Source organism: Palaemon carinicauda, chromosome 1 (assembly GCF_036898095.1).
Source record: "Palaemon carinicauda isolate YSFRI2023 chromosome 1, ASM3689809v2, whole genome shotgun sequence".
In the NCBI taxonomy this organism is placed as follows: Eukaryota; Metazoa; Arthropoda; class Malacostraca; order Decapoda; family Palaemonidae; genus Palaemon; species Palaemon carinicauda.
Genome location: NC_090725.1, coordinates 2439176 through 2460169, shown reverse-complemented (window position 1 = coordinate 2460169; position 20994 = coordinate 2439176). Strand labels below are relative to the sequence as shown.

The window sequence follows — 20994 nt, the reverse complement described above, 5'->3', positions numbered from 1 at the left end:
CCTCCATTACACTGGTCTGTACTTACCACAGACTTGCGTTTTTTGTCTCTAGGAATGCTTGTGTTTTTCATTTGTCTTTATGTTTCAAGATTTGGTGTGTCGCGTTTCCCAGACTGCCAATGAACATCATGTCACGCTATTTTCTAAACTTCCCCATGCATTTTCTGGTTTGTTTCACAATAGTTTCTTCTTATTCCTCGTTTATCTGTAGAATGGAATTGAATATAGGATTTAGGCATTAAGCCAAGCACTGGGGCATCAAATGCCATTCAGCGCTATATAACGAAAATCATTTAGTATCATTTTAACCTTTAATACGAATCGCAACACTTTCATACAATAAAATCTAGATGTGAAGTAAATAGGGATTAAAAGGGTAAAATAAATAAATAAATTAATAAAATCAATTTGTAGAGCGCTATTTTCTAGTATAACTTATTCTATGTTTGTAAAACAACCTTTCTCAGATTACGAACGGTATTTTGTTTGGCTTACGTTATTTTTTTGGTTGTTTATGTAATTTTGCTGTATGTCCATATATTTTTTTTCGAAGGCCATCATTATTTTCGTTAAAGGCCATGCTTTTATTTGATTACACATTTTCATTAGGTAAATGTGTTTGTGGTAGCCCATATTATCTAAAGTTTCTGAATGCTGTACGTATGCTTTAAGTAATCACATGTTCCCTAGTTTTCAATTTGGCTTTTACAAAAAGCTTGGATCTTGTGATGGTTTTCTTACAATATCCAATGCTGTGTACAGCAATCCTTAGATTGTGGTTAGAAGGTTTAGCTAGTTGCCCTTGATTTTATTATTATTATTATTATTATTATTATTATTATTATTATTATTATTATTATTATTGTTGTTGTTGTTGTTAATGTTATTAGCCAAGTTACAACCCTAGTTGGAAAATCAGGAGGGTATAAACCCAAAGGCTCCAACAGGGAAAAATAGCACCGTGAGCAAAGGAAATAAAGAAATAAATAAACTAAAAAATATATAATGAACATTAATATGAAATACTTTAAGATCAATAACAACATTAGATATTCAATGTATAAACTAGAATGTATGAACTGTTTAAAACAAAAACGTTCGATGCAAGTTTTAGCTTTTGAAGTTCCACCGATTCGACTACCTGATTATGAAGATCACTTTTAATGGCGTCTTTGACCGTGTTAATCATGAAGTTCTTGTTTTCAAACTCTAACAAATGGGAATAGGTGGATTTTTTTTTCTTAGCATTACTATTAAAAGTTTAAGTAATAGATTGCAGCGAGTATTTGATTATGGGCACCATAGTGACTCTAGGAATGCTATATCGAATGCTCCTCTGGGTAGTGTTCTTGGACCATTACTCTTCTTACTAAATTCGCGTATGTGGTTAGGCCTGGAAAACAAGATTGTTTTATATTATTATTATTATTATTATTATTATTATTAAATGCTAAGCTACAACCCTAGTTGGAAAAGCAGGATGCTATAAGCCCAGGGGCTCCAACAGGGAAAATAGCCCAGTGAGGAAAGGAAACAAGGAAAAATAGAATATTCTAAGAACAGCAAAAACATTGAAATAAATATTTCCTATATAAACTATAAAAACTTTAACAAAACAAGAGGAAGATGATGCAACTCTCTTTGCAATAATTTCCTCTCCTGAATGTAAATGTATGGTGGCTGAATCCCTTAATAAAGAAGTAACTAAAATTAGTGTAAATTATGTGGGATGAAGTTAAACCTTCGCTAAACTAAAGTATAATTGTAAGTAAGTCAAGGCCAATGGCTCCTCAACATCCAGATATTTGTATTGGCAATGTCTTTATAACTCTGTACAACACAGTATGATTCTTTTTTGCAAATTAGTTTTGGGTAACGCACCCGGATTGTTTCTTTTCAATTGCAAAAAAATAACATAGTGGGAAAGTCTTTTCGGTGATCAATCTATCTGTAGGAATGTTTTAATTCACTCATTCTACCTTGTTTTGGTTATTTTTTTCTTCTGTCTGGTTTTTAGCTGCTGACTCTCATCTTGATTTGGTGGACAGAAATCTTTTATTCCTGATGTGGATATTAACTTCTGGCACTGTCGTTTTGTTGGCTCTATGTGCCTGTTTCATAAGATTTGTAATAACTATGACTATCCTTTGCATTCTTATCTTCCCAGACTGTACTTAGCAGTAGGTATGCAGTTAATTCTAAGGCTTGCCTTCTCCAGCTTAAGGCTCAATACTACGCAGAATTCTAGCTGTGACCATTTAGTAGTGATTTCCCTATTATTATTATTATTATTATTATTATTATTATTATTATTATTATTATTATTATTATTACTATCCAAGCTACAACCCTAGTTGGAAAAGCAAGATGCTATAAGCCCAGGGGCTCCAACAGGGAAAAATAGCCCAGTGAGGAAATGAAATAAGTAAATAAATAAATGAAGAGAACAAATTAACAATAAATCATTCTAAAAGCTGAATCGATGGAACTTCAGAAGTATAATTTTTTTGAAAATGCTTTTCTGTGGAACAGGTTGACACAAGTTTAATTTCATAGTTTATGACCAATCTTATTTTAACGCTGTTAATGATCTCTAATATTTTGTATTCTAAATTTTTATTACATATCATATATAGTTTATACGGGTTTCTCTATTTTTTCTACAATGGGCTGCTTTCCTTATCGGAGACATTAAGCTTGTAGCGTCCTGTTTATCCAACTATGTTGTAGCTTGGGCTATACCCAACGCAGGGAGAAATGGATGATAGAGAAAGGCACCTAGTTTTAAACGGATTCCTGCATTGATATCATGTCTCCACAGATTACCATCCCACTCTCCAATCTCTCCTCCCTTACTCTCTTTTTTCCTCTGTCTATAAAAATGTCTCTCTCTCTCTCTCTCTCTCTCTCTCTCTCTCTCTCTCTCTCTCTCTCTCTCTCTCTCTCTCTCTCTCTCTCTCTCTCTCTCTCTCAGAATAACCATTTTATAATGGAATAAAGGTTTTTGACTCTCTCTCTCTCTCTCTCTCTCTCTCTCTCTCTCTCTCTCTCTCTCTCTCTCTCTCTCTCTCTCTCTTTCTGCATTTTCTTCCAAGAAGTACCTTGAATCAGGGCACCCGGTCATAGTGAGAGAGTGTGTGTAACACAAAGTGCGTAGCATCAGCATCTGGCATATGACCATGGTTTGGTCCCTGCTCGTATGGCAATTTTAAGATGAGGGAAAACATATATACGTTAAAAACCTGTTACTCTTACCTTCGTGTATATAATGTATTGTATTGCCAAGTGTAGTATTTTGCAGTTTTTTTCGTGCTCTGAATTTCTTCCCTTGAACTTGTTAAATTATTCAGTCATATTGTATGTTTTTGTGCATCTGATATTTGTAAAGTAGCCTATATTTTCTGTCATAGAAGATTTAACGGGATCATGGTCATGAATCTCTATGTTTGGAAAATAATTAAACTTGAATGGTAACATTATGTATATATATATATATATATATATATATATATATATATATATATATATATATATGTGTGTGTGTGTGTGTGTGTGTGTGTGTGATATGTATATATATATATATATATATATATATATGTGTGTGTGTGTGTGTGTGATATATATATATATATATATATATATATATATATATATATATACATATATATATATATACATATATATATATATATATATATATATATATGTGTGTGTGTGTGTGTGTGTATGTATATAATATTACAGCGATTGATAGTCCCACCATTTAACATAAATTTTACCATTTCACTTGGCATTAACCTTGTAATGGATAGGTAACTCCAAGGGTAACTCATTAATGTTATCTTATTCACGTCTGAGATGAAATACGAAAAACATAAAAGTAGCGCTACGGCCAAGCGTCCTAATTTGCTTATTATCGCTCTGACTGTTATCTTGTATAGAATAAAAACGTTTGGAAATGGTCTACGGATCTCAAATATGTTGTGTAAGGGGAGGGGGTCGCCCCCCTGGGTAAGGATACGGCTTATAGCATAGGTTAGGTGGGTTTTTTAAGTTAGTTTCTCCCGCCAAAATCGTTTTTAGAACGACGGCCACAGTTCAGAATATTCCCGTTTTCTACGGGATCTGGCCGTCACCCTACAAAGGCTCCAAAAAATGATAGGTTTTTTCTTGCAAAAATTATCCTTGTTAAAATTATCTAATAGAAGAAAGAATTGGAAGTTCTTATGGAACTGTGAATATTTTGAAATATAAAGAAAACTACTCGTAAAAAGATATAATTATCATAAATTACTGACCCCTTTGTTTTAACAAATGGAATATGGAAGGAAAATACGTAATTTATATTCCTAAGTTGGTAGATTATTCTCTTGAAAGGCTGGATTTATTGAAAGGAAGTAAGATATAGAATATGAAAGGAAAAATAATATGCTCAACTTCTTAAAGGAATGTAAATAAAATATGGAAAGATGATGAGCATGGTGGAATTCCAAAGGACATAATTGTACCTTCAAATGCTAGATTTTTGAAAGATGAAGGAAATGGAGATAAGGAAAGGGGAGGAAAATGAGTGCCCACAAATGGCAACTGAGAAGATGTAACGGCAAGAAAAATAGGTATCACACAATCTTTTTTGGTTAATTGAAGTTTTATCGGGCTGTTTGCTAATTTTTTTTTTTTTTTTTTTTTTTTTTTTGCGTTTTGCATAGTCATGTTTTCGTTCATGTTGTTATTTCCATAGTTAAGTTTGTCATAAGTATGGTTTAACATTTTTATTACTTTTTATTCTTATGCTGACTTCATATATTAAGTACTATCCTTGTTTGATGTGTTTTAAACAGCCAGTGTCTTTAGGTTATGGTAATATTTACATACTACGTGTTAATATGAGTGACGTGTTAGTGGGCCCCCTCCCACCCAGCCATTTGAAATTTCATTATATACTGGCTTTAATTTCCTCGAATGTGACATTCATTTTAAGTCCTCATTTCATCTAAAAAAAAAAAAAAAAAAAAAAAAAAAAAAAAAAAAAAAAAAAAAAAAAAAAAACACATACTTCTTGTATACGATGTTCATCTTAAGATAAGTGGAATGGCAGTGTATGTCACGAATAAGAACTTTAAATATCATAACGTCACCCTTATAAACTAACTGCCTAAGTCATTTTCTCCACTTGTTGGGAATAAAAAAAAACCTTCTCATTTCCTAATTCTTTATATCATTGTCTTGAGTTTCATTTCACAAATTCTTAATAGAAGATTTTGTGAATTAGAATTTGTGAATTGAAGCTCACCACAATGATATAAAGAATTAGGAAATGAGGTTTTCTTTTTTATTTCCCAACAAGTGGAGAAAATGACTTAGGCAGTTAGTTTATGAGGGTGACGATAAGTCCTATTATGAATCTAGGTGTTGTTCAATTCAAATGATGCAATATTTGTGTAGGCATAACAATTTATGTTGATATACTTTTTTTTACTGTCTTATCATCAGGGCTAACATACAGGGAGATGATTCAGAAGCCTCTTTTGTTTTTGTTGGCGATTTTAATCCTCTCATCTCTTGAGCGGCTGAATTCTTTTTGTCTTGATTATCATGGCACGAGGTCGTTTGACTTTGTTTATTAATCTGGCTATAAGCTAGTCATAAATAAGATAATTGCTTGAATTTATTGTTATCTACTGATTATTCTGATGCTATAACTAGCATGGCTGGTTCTCCAGTTTAGGCTTATAATCATATTTTTAACATGTTTGATAATTGAAAGTGTGACTCTCCTGCTATGCTGTGTCCCATATAGCTTACTGTATACTGTATATGAACTCATTATTGCCAAAGGAGCTTGAGAATTTTGCTCCTTTGAATGAAAGTTTCATTAAAAATTTTGTGGAAATAGTTCCTTCTTAATTGCTGAGTTTTCAAATTAAAGTCAAAGCCTTCCTCAAAGGCAGAGGTAAAGGTACTTCGTTTGGGATAACAAAAGGCTTATCATGTGTGGATAGAGGAGGGCTGTTGTTCAGGCTGTTGAAAAGGAAGACACTACTCTTATAGAGGAGGGCTGTTGTTCAGGCTGTTGAAAAGGAAGACACTACTCTTATAGAGGAGGGCTGTTGTTCAGGCTGTTGTAAAGGAAGACACTACTCTTATAGAGGAGGGCTGTTGTTCAGGCTGTTGAAAAGGAAGACACTACTCTTATAGAGGAGGGCTGTTGTTCAGGCTGTTGAAAAGGAAGACACTACTCTTATAGAGGAGGGCTGTTGTTCAGGCTGTTGAAAAGGAAGACACTACTCTTATAGAGGAGGGCTGTTGTTCAGGCTGTTGAAAAGGAAGACACTACTCTTATAGAGGAGGGCTGTTGTTCAGGCTGTTGAAAAGGAAGACACTACTCTTATAGAGGAGGGCTGTTGTTCAGGCTGTTGAAAAGGAAGACACTACTCTTATAGAGGAGGGCTGTTGTTCAGGCTGTTGAAAAGGAAGACACTACTCTTATAGAGGAGGGCTGTTGTTCAGGCTGTTGAAAAGGAAGACACTACTCTTATAGAGGAGGGCTGTTGTTCAGGCTGTTGAAAAGGAAGACACTACTCTTATAGAGGAGGGCTGTTGTTCAGGCTGTTGAAAAGGAAGACACTACTCTTATAGAGGAGGGCTGTTGTTCAGGCTGTTGAAAAGGAAGACACTACTCTTATAGAGGAGGGCTGTTGTTCAGGCTGTTGTAAAGGAAGACACTACTCTTATAGAGGAGGGCTGTTGTTCAGGCTGTTGAAAAGGAAGACACTACTCTTATAGATGAGGGCTGTTGTTCAGGCTGTTGAAAAGGAAGACACTACTCTTATAGAGGAGGGCTGTTGTTCAGGCTGTTGAAAAGGAAGACACTACTCTTATAGAGGAGGGCTGTTGTTCAGGCTGTTGTAAAGGAAGACACTACTCTTATAGAGGAGGGCTGTTGTTCAGGCTGTTGAAAAGGAAGACACTACTCTTATAGAGGAGGGCTGTTGTTCAGGCTGTTGAAAAGGAAGACACTACTCTTAGGTACTACTCAGCAACACAAATAGTAGGCTATTTTCAAGTCTTGTCTTTATGTGTGTGGCCCTGTTCAATAGAAATAGCTACCGTTTGAACTAGTGCTAAAATAACAATTTGGTCATATGTTTATTTATTTGAACTTCCGAAGATCAAACTGTTCTTATTGCATTTTTTTGCTTTTGTCGTATATTATTCATTCTTTAACATGTTGTTTTAATGTAATAAGTCTTGTTGTATATTAGAAATAATAAGGTAAACTACATTAAGGGAAAAATGACATGAGGATGGAAGAATTTCACATGAAAGATGGAGCTTGAAAGATATAGGAATGGAGTGGGTAAGGAAAGTTGATTTACAACTGAAGTTTCATTGGAGTTCACAGACTCGTGTCTTGAAAGTGAACACTTCTAAAGCGGAAACCAATTTGAATGATGAAGGAACATGATTATAATATAGTCCTAAAGGTGTTAATAGATATGGTTCGTGAAGGGTGAAACACGAAAGGAAAATCGGCATGTGACTATAAGAAAATTAGTGTCGTTAATTTTAGATGATTTAATGACCCATTAACTAGGGAGACGTTTGTCATAGATTAAAACGATATATATGCAGCAGGAAAAACAAGTAACTGTATTCTAATTCATCCCTCAAAAAATTGGAAGTTGTTGAGAACAAAAAGAGTTATTTATAATTTCTATTTCTTTTAATCTACATTATGTAATTCGGTTTTAATTAAGACAGGACTATTGAATGATTGTTCATTTTGCAAAGTAGATGTTTGATTGTCTCCAATTCAAGTCTATGCGAAAATATTATGTGTACTGTGTCCCCCCCCCCCCCCACCCTTCTGTGGATGTGTGTTTATGTAGGGGTTCTTTAAGGGACGCGCACCTCCTGATACGTCAACACGGAAAAAAAATCTTCCATTGTCGAGATTATGACGATGGAGTTAGGTATGCGATCTCAAAAGAATCTTTGTTTTATCTTTCGTTTTTGTACCGGGTTAGGACGCCTCTCTTGCCTCCCTTCCTTTCCCTCTCTCATCTCCCAACTCCTCAGAAGGAGGAAGCGTACCTCATATGAGCAAGAGGATCTTGATGAGGGAGGGAAGATGGGATGAGTCCGGTTGATATGAATTTCAAAAGAATCTCTCTCTCTCTCTCTCTCTCTCTCTCTCTCTCTCTCTCTCTCTCTCTCTTTATTTGATGTATAAGAACTAAATTTTCCCTAAATATAGCAAGCAATCTAAACATATAGTGAAGATAATCACACGTATTTTTCGATAGATCCTTATGCCGGATCAGGTGAAAAATAAATATTGATAAATTCCTTTTTTATTTTATGCAGACCTTTTGGCTTAACTACTACTACTACTACTACTACTACTACTACTACTACTACTACTACTACTACTACTACTACTACTACTAATAATAATAATAATAGTAATAATAGTGGTATGAGAAACTTTTGAAGCAAATTTCTCCAAAACGTGAAACATCTTTATATAGCTTTTGATGAAAACGATTCTTTTGTGAGTTATGTGATGTAGCTGAAGAATATTAAGTTATTTGTAACTTGATTCTTAGATAATGCTTTGTTAAGTCATACATTGAGAAATGGTATGCTGGAGCAATAAAACTTATCGTTATCTTGGTTCTTGACATGTGATATAAATGAGTAGATATTCAGTGACATAAAGCAGAAAATCCCCTTGCATAGAATTTATTTGATTTGAAATACATTTACTTAGTTCGAGAGTAGAAACAAATGTCCAAACACAATTTTGTAGAAGATTTGTATGAGTTGATTATTATTAAATCTTTCCTTTGCAGTTAATTTTTTCATGAAATTCAGTTTGTATTGCCCTTTTAATACTGTAATCTCATTTTCCATAGTGTTAATTGGACCGTAACGTGTTATTTCTTTCTTGGAAATCTGTTCTAGTTCACTTCACCCGGAGAGAAATAAGCAAACGTTCTGCTGAAATGTCATATTCCAAGATTTTTATCTCGAAGGTTATGTTTTTGTTTCTTTTTGTTTCGATTTGATAAGAAGAATTAAACACAGAATTTGTCATAGGTTAAAGGTCAAAGCCAAACTCTTATAAGCCGGTAAGATAAAAATCATGGATCGGATTTTGTTGAAATTAAATGATGACCTTTTGGAAGAAATTCTTTAGTCACACTTACAACCGTTGTGAACATTACATATCTGACTACGTATTTATCGTATAATTTTAACATTGATATATTATAACGATAAAAATTTATTGCTTTTTGTACAAAGTTTGATCATGAAGGTCAAAGGCCGCTTCTAGTTATTATACTGTAGGTTTGATTCAATCCCAGTGGTATCATAATTGCGGTATGATACTTAGTAGGAATAGTTTATTGTTGGATTTCCCTGATAATCGTATTTGTTAAGTGTGGGCTGCAAAATATGTTTTTTTTTTTTTTTTTTTTTTTTTTTTTTTTTTTTTTTTTTTTTATGTTGGGGCTTCCCAGCCTGCCACATACACACGATATTCCCCCCAGTAACTTCATTTCTTTAGTTTGCCATTTGATTCCTGATCGTATTTGTTAAGTCTGGGCTACAAAATGTTTTTTTTTTTTTTTTTTTTTTTTTTTTTTTTTTTTTTTTTTTTTTTAAAGGTTATATGTTGGGGCTTCCCAGCCTGCTACATAAGCACGATATTCCCCCAGTAACTTCATCTCTTTAGTTTGCCATTTGATTCCTGACATTTAAGTTTGAAAGATCTCGGCAGTTTGAATGCTTTAGGTTCATGAACTTATTTGTGGTATGGCATCCTTTTCATATTGATATATTGATAATTAGAAGTACTCATTTCTTGAGATATAGTTTACCAAATTGGCCCTTAAAGGTTTAAAGGTCGCTTATGAATGGCAGAGGCAGGGAACAGTGATATTGCCCTAGCAAGCAGGACAATGCCCTAGAGACTGACCATATTACATATGATCAGCGCCCAAGCCTCCTCTCCACCCAAGCTAGGACCAGGGAGGGCTAGGCAGTGGCTGCTGATGACTCACCAGATAGACCTATAGGCTCCCCCAAACCCCCCAACCTTAGCTCACAAGGATGGTAAGGTTGCAGACACTAATGGCACGAACGAGTTTGAGCGGGACTCGAACCCCCGACTGGCGATCACCAGACAGAGACGTTACCAATCAGGCCACAACAACCTTAAAGGTCAATGGACAAGGTTATAGAGAAGGTTACAATTTTCGTGAAATATCTTTTATATTTGTCGAAAAATTGAAACAAGGTTACTTACTCTAAGAGTGGTGGGTTTTGTCGGTGGAGGTACACTCTATTGATTGTTAGACAAGCCAATAAATCTTACTATATCAATATATCTCTTCACTTCATTCTAGAAATATAAAGTCATCTGTATTTTCGTCATGGTATATGAAGACAATAAAAATATGTAATCCCGAGTACATAAACTATGAGTGTACTATAATTAAAAAATAATTGCCTCTTGGCTTGTACAGTAGTGCAGAACTGGGACATATCCTGTTCGAACTGAATACATGTGTTCCTTGTAAACTTATATATATTATATATATATATATATATATATATATATATATATATATTATACTGTATATATATATATGTATACTGTGTATATATATATATATATATATTTATATATTTATATATATACTGTATATATATATATATATATATATATATATATATATATATATTATATATATATGTATGTATAAACGGATGCACTTGTTCCTCTTTTAAAGTGAAGCACTTGTTCCTCTAATTCTTTCCAACAGGTGGTTTGAAATTAAGCAATTGTTCCCGTAAATTGATGCATCCCGTCTTCAAATTCCATGGCAGCAGATCAATCCCAGCCCGAGATCGAGAATTTAAACTGTTTACTGGGGGTGGGGGTGGGGGGGTACTGCTGTCTTTGGGCACCACAGTGGGGAATTGGGCTCCCAACCTGTGGGGAGTTGGTCTTGCCTGGCTGACTCTGGTGTGCGTCTCTCCAGAAGATACTGGAACTGAAACCAAACACCTTAAACCTTTATCTATCCTATCTCAAATATCTTTCTCAGTTTTTTAAATTTTCAGATACCATACAAAGCAAATTGTGTTAAAGATAAAGATATTTCCAAACCAATTGGAAATCTCAAAGGAATTGGTTAAAATCCTTTTATAATTGGTGCAAATTCTCCAAATAGATGCAACTGTTGCTTCATGTTAGTGCACCTGTTACTCCATATTGGGAATAACAGTTGTTTCAAGTTTATGCAGCTTCATTTCGTACGTTTGGTGCTTACCAGAATGAATGAAATATCACATGAGGTTAGGCTCAACATAGATAGAAGAAAGAGAGAAATGGTCAGACTGGAATATGCAATGGAATATGAAATATCATTGGAAGGAGAAAGGATTAATGAGGTGGAATCATTTAAATACTTATGAACTATGATCTCTATTACAGGGTCTTTAGAATCAGAGTTTAATGAAAGATTGAAAAAAAAAAATCAGACAATGGCTAGTTTAAATAAAATTTTGAAAAAAAAAAGTCTCCTGAAATTACACACAAAATAAGGCTATATATCAGTTTAATGAGATCGCTGTTACTGAGAAACAAACAATCGGAAGAATATTGGTAGTTAGATTGCATGACAGGACTAGAAAGGAAACTATGACAGAGATTACTTGAGTACCATATGTGGAATTCGATACCTGGGAAAATAGTGCATTACTAAAATGTGTAATGGCATCAGGGGAATGATGTAAGAAGCATTGCTTAATTAAGAGCCTCTGGTTTCTTGATAAAGTGAGTACTGCTTTGGTTTGGTATACAAGTACTGGGTAATCCATCCGTACAGCTGTTTTTTCGATTTTGATTTTGCCTTCAAAACTGTCCATCTGTTCATCTAAATTCCATTTGCGCTTATTTTTCGAAATTTATCCGTCTTTTACCCTAATACTGTATAATAAAAGGGCTATTACAACATTAGGATTGATATAAGTGGGAATTTATTGAAATGTAAGCTTTCTCAGATGACTGCTCAAGAATTTTCCAGATTTTGTAGAAGGGAAAAGGCTTTTCACTTGTCTACTACAAGAAAGTTTTGGTTTTGGAGAAAGAGAAAAGGCTTTCCTCATGTCTGCCATAAGAACTATCCGGCTTTGGCGGAACGGAAAATGTTTTCACAGGTATGCCGAAAGAATGGTCAGGTTTTGGAGGAAAGGTGAAAGTTTTTCATCTGTTCACCTTTTTGTCAGAAAGGAAAATGCTTTTTTTTCCAGTCTTCCACAAGAAAGGAAAATGCTTTTTTTTTCCAGTCTTCCACAAGAAAGGAAAATGCTTTTTTTCCAGTCTTCCACAAGAAAGGAAAATGCTTTTTTTTCCAGTCTTCCACAAGAAAGGAAAATACTTTTTTTTTCCAGTCTTCCACAAGAAAGGAAAATGCTTTTTTTCCAGTCTTCCACAAGAAAGGAAAATGCTTTTTTTCCAGTCTTCCACAAGAAAGGAAAATGCTTTTTTTTCCAGTCTTCCACAAGAAAGGAAAATACTTTTTTTCCAGTCTTCCACAAGAAAGGAAAATACTTTTTTTTCCAGTCTTCCACAAGAAAGGAAAATGCTTTTTTCCAGTCTTCCACAAAAAAGGAAAATACCTTTTTTCCAGTCTTCCACAAGAAAGGAAAATGCTTTTTTTCCAGTCTTCCACAAGAAAGGAAAATGCTTTTTTTCCAGTCTTCCACAATAATGTTCTGGTTTTGGCAGATGGGAAAAGGATTATAACTTCTTTGTCACATAGTTTTTCCAATTATGTGGGAATGGAAAATGCCTTTCCCTTACCTGCCACAAGAATGATCTGGTTTTTGGTGAAAGGGACAAAGCTTCTGTTATGTGCAATTACTGATTTTGAATTTAGTCATATGAATAATCGCTATGCTTAAGGGAAAAACAATTGAATTTGCCCTGATGGGATCTTAGTGTATTATTTACTATATTAGTTTTAGTTAAAGTTATAGTTATAGTTTTAGTTATAGTTTTAGTTTTAGTTTTAGTTGTTATAGTTTTAGTTTTAGTTTTAGTTTTAGTTATAGTTATAGTTATAGTTTTTTTAGTTTTAGTTTTTTTAGTTTTAGTTTTTTTAGTTTTAGTTATAGTTATAGTTATAGTTATAGTTTTAGTTTTAATTTTAGTTTTAGTTTTAGTTTTATGATGGGATCTTAGTGTATTATTTACTAAAGGTTTTGTTAGTCTATGTTTTCATTACGTGGAATCTAGCTATTGAACCATCAATAGAAATGATATGCGTGACTTTTTCAATCGGATTTTTCCCTTTTGGGGTGAATATATGATACTTTAATTCTAGTGAAATAAATAATTGAATTTGGTTGTTAATGAGAACTGACGTTTTTTTGGGCTTCTCAATTGGAAGCTATTGTATTTTATTGATTGTCGTCCAAATCACTGTTTTTAATATAAATGCTGCATGAGTTAGGATTCATATAGTTTCAGTGGCCAAATAAAAGAATTGAATGATTTAGTAACAAGGTTTTCTCATCAGATAAAAATATATCATTGTGGGGACGGATATATCACGGAGAACATTGCGATATCTAATTAGGGAACAAATGCTTTAGCTAGATGAATGTGGACCAGTCGCAGAAATATAATTGTTGTTATAATGAATGTGGAGTAAAATAACACGAGTGTTTATTTTCTGAGGAGTGCGGCTGCTTTATTTCGACAGTACAAGAATATGATTCACTAAGGGACGAGAAGGGTCCTGGTGTTGATGAGCATAATTGTTTGTGTGTCTTTGCAGTAAAACATATTTGCAACTATAGTCCATTTCTTTTATCGAGGCAGATTTGCACCGACTCGCAGCGGTGCCCTTTTAGCTCGGAAAAGTTTCCTGATCGCTGATTGGTTAGAATTATCTCGTCCAACCAATCAGCGATCAGGAAACTTAGTTCATTTCTTTTATCGAGGCAGATTTGCACCGACTCGCAGCGTTGTCCTTTTAGCTCGGAAAAGTTTCCTGATCGCTGATTGGTTAGAATTATCTCGTCCAACCAATCAGCGATCACGAAACTTTTCCGAGCTAAAAGGGCACCGCTGCGAGTCGGTGCAAATCTGCATCGCTAAAAGAAATGGACTATAGACAGTTTCACCGATAACATTTAATTCTTATTATTCAGTGGCTACTATATAGTGTTGTAAGATTCTTGAGAAGATTCAAAGGATAAGATCTCTTCTCAGAGAATCATACTTAAGCTTCTTAATGTACTAAATTGTGTGGGCTGGTTGCAGTGAATCAACGTCTGGTAAACAAGAAGGAAGCCTGTTTGATTAACTAAGTAGATTTACTTTCTTCTTCTTCTTCTTCTTCTTCCTCTTCCTCTTCTTCTTCTTCTTCTTCTTCTTTAAAGGTTTAAAGGCCACTCATGAATGGGAGAGGCAAGGGACTGTCACATTGCCCTATCAAACAGGACAATTATTATTATTATTATTATTAGTAGTAGTAGTAGTAGTAGTAGTAGTAGTAGTAGTAATAATAATAAAATTATCATTATTATTATTATTATTATTATCATGATACTAAACACCGAATAAACGAGAAGCAGAAACTGGATTAACGTTGCTTAACCTTATCTGGGTAAAATTTTCATAGTTGAAGAATAACAATAAAAGGTCAAAGGAGACATTAGTGTTGTAGGATATCGATGAAATGGTAACAATAAGCTAGAAGATTAAGCCAATTTATCAGTAAATCAATAACGCATATAGTGGGTGCAATGGAATGTGTTCCCTCCTCTCCATTTAATATAAATGTATCTATAGTCCATTTCTTTTAGCGATGCATATTTGCAACGACTCGCGGCGGTGCCCTTTTAGCTCGGAAAAGTTTCCGGATCGCTGATTGGTTGGACAAGTGCCCTTTTAGCTCGGAAAAGTTTTCTGATCGCTGATTGGTTAGAGTTATCTTGTCCAACCAATCAGCGATCCGGAAACTTTTCCGAGCTAAAAGGGCACCGCTGCGAGTCGGTGCAAATGTGCATCGCTAAAAGAAATGTATGTAGTTTATATTCTTTTCCCGTAAACGCACATTATACAGTTTATATCACTCTCTATTACTGACTTATAGTCCGTGCTGACCAGGAAAGTTCCCTTTTGAGAACTATTGATTTTATGCAACAATAGAAAAGAACAGTGAAAGGCTCCAATAAATCCCCAAAATTAAGTTCTGTGACGGGCCGAGAGAAGGTTGTGAACTCAAAGGCAGTATGAAAGCAACTGAGTTAATTTATTATAGAACACTCTCCTTTATATACAAAACCTCAAGGCAACAGGAAATTTCATGTTCGAAATACAGACAATGTTACATAGGGGAAACGCAGACATGTTTATTCTGGTACTTTTTAATGCGAGGGAAGAGCGAAGATACAAGCATAATATATACAAAATGAATTATGTACGATCGTGTGACACACGGTTGGTACAGTTCGCTATTTGAAAGCGTAAACCTAAGTGTATGTTATGTACTAGCTTATTTAACGCGTAATTATTTTGTTCATGATAATATTAAATGTTCGCTGTAACTCTGACATGTTACTAGCTTATTAACGGAAAATATTTATGTTATTATTATTATTATTATTATTATTATTATTATTGTTGTTGTTGTTGTTGTTGTTGTAGTTGTTAGCAATGTTGAAATTCTCTGTATCTCTTGCATTTTTTCTTCGTGGTTGAAAATATTGATGTTATTATTATTATTATTATTATTATTATTATTATTATTATTGTTGTTGTTGTTGTAGGTGTTAGTAATGTTGAAATTATCTGTATCTCTTTCATTTCTTTCTTCGTGGATGATCTTAGTTTAAATGAATAATATCATCATCATCATCATCATCAGCCGGACTAGTCCACTGCAGAACAAAATCCTCAGACATGTCCTTCCACTTGCGTCTGTTTATGGTCTTTCTATGCCAGTCCACACCCACAAACTCTTAGTTCGTCAATCCATCGTCTTCTCTTCCTTCCCCTAATTCTTTTGCAGTTTCTAGGAACCCATTCTGTTATTCTTAAGGGGACCGTCCACCATGTCCGCCATTTTTTTTTCTAATGTTCCAAATTACAACATTTCTATATATTTTTTAGACATATATAATACCTTCATCATATAAAAATTTCAAGTCATTTGATCAAAAGCTTTTGGAATTATTAGCAAAAATCATCTATTGTCTGTCATTCTCATTATATGTCTTCCCCATATCCATTTCTTTTTCTCACATGTTACTGGAATATCCTCTTCTTTAGTTTGCTCTCGTATCCATGTTGCTCTTTTTCTGTCTCTTAGTGTTATTCCCATTACTATCATCCTTGTTTAAATTACAATGAGATTGTTTTGTGTATTGCCTCCGATTAACTTCAATTTTGCCCAGCAAAGTTTAGTCATGTCGTCACTCAGTTTGATTATACGCTGAATATAAGTAGTCAGTTGATGTGGGGAAAATCTTGCTCATCAAAACTTACTTGTTTTTTTTTTTACTTATTTTGGGTTTAAATCCAACCCTCCACTGAAGTCGAGTTAACTACTACTCGGGCCGGTCCATATTAATCATCTAACGAAACATTTTCACTATAACTTATACAATTCTTTGATTGTAGCATCTTCCAAATCATATGATCTTGTGAAAAGTAATGTCTCTAGTATATATTTCATCTCAATTCCAAAGTTCATCGAGATTGGTTCTAGAATTAATCCATAAGATCACGAATTAATGCGCCACCTTTTAGGATATTCGACCTCGGAAAAGGCTTGAAACCTAAATGATGACTTAAAAACCTCGGTTTTACCATTGGGTACTTCAGATATACTCCTCGGCAACTTCTTGTTGGTGTACAGTACATGGAGTGTCTTGCGTTCAATGATTAAAATTAAAATCTTCACAGTGAAACCCTGTTATAGCTTCAATTCAAAAGGGAGCCTGAAATATACTGTACACCCTAAAAAGAGCTTGTAAATGCAGATGGGATTACCTTACCATTATAGCACTTATGAAGAATTCACAGTTAACTAAAAACAACTTGGATTCTGAAGGCTGGCCTGAAATGTATGCTCATTATTATCATTAGTAGCTGAGCTATAACCCTAGTTGCAAAAGCAGGATGCTATAAGTCCAAGGGCTCCAACGGGGAAAAATAGCCCAGCGAGAAGGAAATAAGGAATTAAATAAACTATATGTCAAGTAATGAATAATTAAAATAAAGAATTTTAAGAACAGTAACAACATTAAAACATAACTTAACTACAGAAAGAAACTTACAGTGTAAGTCAGCCTGTTCAACTTCAAAAATATTTGCTCCATGGTTGAAGTTTTGAAGTTCTACAGATTCAAGTACCTGCTTAGGTAGATCATTCCACAACTTGGTTGGTCACAGCTGGAATAAAACTTCTAGAATACTGCGTAGTATTGAGCCTCATGCTGGAGGTCTGACTATTAGAATTAACTGCATACCTAGTATTACGAGCAGGATGCTACTGTTCGGGAAGATCTGAATGTAAAGGATGGTAATAATTATGAAAAATCTTATGCAACATGCATAATGAATTAATTGAACGATGGTGCCAGAGATTGATGTCAAGATCAGGTATATGAAATTCAATAGACCGTAAATTCCTGTCCAAGAAATTAAGATGAGAATCAGCAGCTGAAGACCAGACAGGAGAACAATATTCGAAACAAGGTGTAATGAAAGAATTAAAACACTTCAAAATAGATTGATCACCGAAAATTTTACAAGACTTTTTCAAATTGCCATTTTTTTTTTTTTTTGTGCATTTGAAGGAGACACAGAGCTAATGTGTTTCTCAAAAGTGAATTTTCTGTCGAAAATCACACCTAAGATTTTAAAATAATCATACAGAGTTAAAGAAACATTATCAATGCTGAGATCTGGATGTTGAGGCGCAACTGTCCTTACTTACTTACAATCATACATTGTCTTTTGTCAGGATTTAACTTCATGCCCCCATAATTTGCACCATGCACTAATTTTAGCTAGATATCTTATTAAGGGATTCAGCAATCCCGGATCTACATTTAGGAGATGGAATTGATTCGAAGAGAGTAGCATCTTCTACATATGCAACGAGCTTGTTTTCAAGGACAAACTACATGTCATGAGTAAATAGTATAAAAAAGTAATGGGCCAAGAACACTACCCTGAGGAACACCAGATATCACATTCCTATACTCACTATGGTACCCATCATCAACAACGCTTTGTCATCTATTGCTTAAAAATTCAATAATGATGCTAAGAAAAGACCCACCCACTCCCAACTCTTTGAATTTGAAAACAAAGGCCTTTTGATTAACACCGTCAAAGGGAGCACTAAAATCAAAACCAATCATACGAACTTCCTGACTACAATCAAGGGATTTTTGCACAGCATTGGAGATTGTAAGAAGGACATCACATGCTCCAATGCCCTTACGCAACCAAATTTGCAAACTAGGGAACAGATGATTACATTCATCAAACCTATTTAGACGTTTTGCCAAAAGACGTTCAAAATACACAATGTAGAAGTTATGGAAATTAGACGGTAATCACTTGAACTTGAACTACTACATACACATTTACATAGTGGAGTAACATACCAATTCTCCAACAAGGGCTAAAAGCTCCTCTTCTTGCTAAATTGCACATAACAGATAACTTTGGAGCTAAGAAATCTGGAATTATAAAAAACAAAGGAAAAATACCATTTGGTTCTACACCTCCATAAGCATCAAGGTCCATCAAAAGAGCTTTAATTTCACGAGAAAGAAAAGCTAAACTACTTACTTTACCCTCAGGAAAACAGGAATAAGGAAGATAAAGTTTCTCATTAATCTGCTTACTGTCAATCACATCAGCCAAAAAGGTTGCCTTTTCCTTTGGACTGTGAGTGACAAAGCCATCTGGTTTTCGTAAAGGAAAAACTGTTGCATCTAAACAAAAGAGTGCAGATTCAAGGATAGCCCAACAGTTTTGTTCCTGGATTGTACCAGAAAGGGTTTCTTTTATGGTTAAATTGTATTCCTTTTCAGTTGAAGCATAAACTTTGATTAAAAGCGCTAAGCTGAGTGTAGTTATGCCAATTTAAATTTGATCGGTTACCCTTCCAAATATGATAGGCCTCCTGCTTCTCCAAATAAGCCCGTCTACTATCATCATTGAACCATGGTCGGTCTTTCACTCGGTACACCTATTGATTATGTTGACTAGATTCTCATTCAAAGGAACAACAGAATCAACATTATTATACAATTGTGACCAATTCAAGCCCTAAAGATCACTCAAAAGGCCATTCCATCAGAGTTAGGCTGCTCAGTCTTCACCATTAATGAACTCTGGGAATGATCAGATGTCCCAAATGGAGATCACCTTACTTGCCATAACGCCAGGGGAGTCGGTGTACACTAGTTCCAAGCAGTTACCAGACTTGTGAGTAGCTTCACTTATGAATGATTTTCTCACAGCCGAATTCAGAGGCAAAGTCCAAAGCTCTTATTCCATGGCGATCGGTAGGAGAAACCGAATTTAACCACTCCTTATGTTAGACATTGAAATCACTGATAAAAACAATAAAGGCCTTTCTATCATCTTTTTGTATCTTAGCCATAATGGTAAGAAGACAGTCAAAAATAGAATCACCCATGTCTGGATTCCAGTAGATCGAACACAAATAGAAGTTGTTATGCCTGCCACAAACTTTAATTACCCGAATCTCATGATATCCACATTTATAACAGGACTTATGAGAAGCATGGTAGTCAGTCCTAATATATACCACCATTCCCCTAGCCCTAAGAATGGCATCCCGTTTAAAAATTATTGGCTTCTTAAAACCAGTTAGCTCGAGCTCAGATGAATGCCTCATATTAGACACCAAAGTTTCTGAACCCAAAAGAATATCATATTGTCTGGACACATCATATTTAAAATCTAAATTGACAATGATGATAACAAAACAATATGTACAAAGATATGATTAAGGTAATTGATAAAACCCATAGACTACAGATAAAAAGTTACCAGGCTGTAACCCCAGGGTGTTCCCGGTTGAAATTGGTGATGCTAGCGGAACCCATTTTTATGTCCTCGAGTCTGGGAGTCAAAAGAAAGGTATAACGATAGACTTCAGGATCAACTTAGGCTGCCGAAGACCAAACGGTTTGACGGAAGTAGATTGCTCAAAGTCAAGCATACAAAAATTTAGCTTGTGCCTGTCTTTATTAGTCTTTAACAAAAGCAGGAGTATGAGAAATTGACAATGTGGGATTAGGACAGGCATAGGCAACTGTTTGTCAACAGGGGCCATATTTTACTATATCCAGTGAGTGAGGGCTGCCTCATAATACATCTATGCAAAATTATTACTTGCCCAATATATACTGATTTTTCTTACTATGGAAGTTTACAAAAAATGTGCATCTTTTTCATTATTTCTTAAAGATGATAGGAATGATTACTGATATGAATAGGTGTAATTCAAAATACTTAAGTGTGAAAAAAAAACATGACAATTCAGCAACCTAGAAAATCTCGGGTGCCGCACAACAACCGCAGGCCGTAGGTTGCCCTTGCTTGGAGTAGGATAGAAAATAATAATCAATTTTTTGGGCTTAAGCCATGTCGTCCTGATGGAAGTTCCTAAGGTAGCTTCTAAAGGATATATTATATAATCCTTTAGAAGCTACCTTAGGAACTTCCATCAGGATGACATGGCGATCTCACCCAAAAATAGATATTTCGCTTCGCTCAAAATCCGGTTTTTTTTTTTTTTTTTTTTTTTTTTTTTTTTTTTTTTTTTTGGCTGCTGCAGTTGATACATTATGTAGGCAGTTTACTTTTCCTTGATTTAGACACTAGTAAGTGGGACAAATGGAATTATA

The 20994-nt window shown here is 34.6% G+C and overlaps 1 protein-coding gene across 4 annotated transcripts in view; it reads left to right on the top strand.

Moving 5' to 3' along the window:
- The window catches only part of LOC137646440 (inter-alpha-trypsin inhibitor heavy chain H2-like), a 572711-nt gene that overhangs the window by 392646 nt on the left and 159071 nt on the right, over window positions 1–20994 (top strand). The gene's annotated exons all lie outside the window — the stretch shown is intronic.